A 2,167-nucleotide genomic window follows, 5' to 3' on the forward strand; every position below is an offset into this window, starting at 1 on the left:
TAGTTAAGTATTGATATACAACAAAAATATCAGAGCTTAAGTTACCCCATTTCTCGATTATTTAGAGATGAATTTGGGAAGGTGATTGTCCCCCAAAAGTTCATATGATTTACTAGACCATGGTACGTGGAAAACTTTTAACAATGAATATATTTAAGTGAAAGACATCATTCGACCCTCTAAATGGCTAATCTATTGTTATTATGAGGAGGCACAGAAGCATCTTTTATTAAAATGTGAATTCACACCTCAATTATCATTCTTGAATATTAGAGAGCTAGGTTAAGATATTCCAATGATACAAGGCTAATGGCATATGCTATTATCATGGTGGGCTTCATATCCTCGTAGCCTCAAAAGCCAAAATTTATTTAAATTTAATTAGGCTTCCCAAAATTCGTATTTAGGAAGGTATAATTAGCAAGAAATTGTCTCATCTTCTAATAAGAAACCATCACAACTGATGTAATGGAAAGGCAAACTATGAGTCTTGTACTAGAGGCATTGTAGGTCAGTGGAATAAGGTAAACCAACACATATGATTTTAGTATATCATAAAAGGTGTGGTTAAACCCCATGTTCTTTGCTAGTCCATTAACCGACAAGTCTTATGTCAAAAAACCTTCACAAGCTTCTAATTGCCAACTAAGGTTCTTGGAGGAAGAATTCTAGTAATGGAAGTTAGCTAGAAGGAAGCACATTTTATATTTCAATGGGGAATCTAAAGGAAACCTAGGGGTGGAAAGTGTGCATGGGGATCACATTTGATCCCAAGATAAATATGGAAAAACATTTTTCTTAGTGTTTAGGCATTGCCTCCAACAACAAGGTTGAAGCATTGACAACCATTCAAGCTCTAAATTTTCTTAAAGTGGAAGGTGTGCATTGTGTAACTATAATTAGTGACTCCTCAATCATTATAAGGTCCCTTTTACAGTGCTCTAATCCTTCAAAATCCTTACTTATCTCATATAGTCCATGTAATGATAGACTTATTCCATCACTTTGGAGAAATTTCCATCTTTTGAGTGTTGCGAGCACATAATAAAGAGGTTGATCAACTTAAACATATGATGGTATCCATGAGTGAGGGTAAATTAAGAAAAATAAGGCATGGGGTGGGTTGGGAGGTGCATGGTAATTCTTCCTTTAATTTCTCTCCCATGACAAGTCCAATGGCCTTGAAAGGACCATGAGTTATGGCCATTAACATGTTGTACTCCCTGATGTTATTAATTATTGACATTTTTAATCAATATGAGTGTGTTAATCTTGTTTCCCTCTATGTTTTTTGTTTGTTTGTCAAGTTGTTTGTGTCCTCTAGAGATGATAATAGGCTTAACCTTTGGCTTGATAAACCACAACCTAGGGGTATCTAAGCCATCAAAATCACCAAGGATCGCACCTAACCTAGGCCACACCAGCCCTTAACATGATTGGATTTTTTCCTATGGAGTTTCAAACTGGTGACCTTCACATCACGGAGTGACTTAGTAGTAGAGCCCATCACCGTCTATTCTATCTCTCCTGGGCTATTTCTCTCTATCTTCAATTTTATTTGGATTGAGAAATTTATTTATAATTATCCTTATTAGTATCATCATGAAATGATAAAATATTGAAATAATTTATTGAATATTATAATTTTACATTTATTTATATCACAGCTAAATTTTAAAATTTTAATTTTATTTATAATTTACATTTATTATAATTATTGTGGATTGATAAAAATATTTAAATAATTTATTAAACATTAGAATTAGAATTAAAATATAAAAATTATTTAAAATTTTAAATATTTATTTAAAAATTGATGATAATAATTAATATTAATTTAAATTATAATTAGTTAATTTTTCCCGAGATAAAAAGTTATTTAGATTTTATGGTCCAAAAAATATTAAAAAACGTGTTGAAGGTTACTATAGGTTTGATCATTTTAGAGGATAAAGAGATCCATATTGTCGCAAATAATTTGAAATTGTGATTTAATTTAAATCTATGCCATGTACTTTAGGAAAAAGTGATTCATTACAAAGATACATATTCTTGTGTCTCACAATTGCTTACATTATATAAACTTTTACCTTTTAATTCTTTGTCATACCATAGATTCTCTTTAAATTTAGATGTAATAATATGTTTAATATTATGAAAAGTTTTG

Source organism: Pinus tabuliformis, chromosome J, assembly GCF_031772625.1.
Source record: "Pinus tabuliformis cultivar Carrire ecotype Pingquan chromosome J, CPIR1, whole genome shotgun sequence".
Taxonomy (NCBI): Eukaryota; Viridiplantae; Streptophyta; class Pinopsida; order Pinales; family Pinaceae; genus Pinus; species Pinus tabuliformis.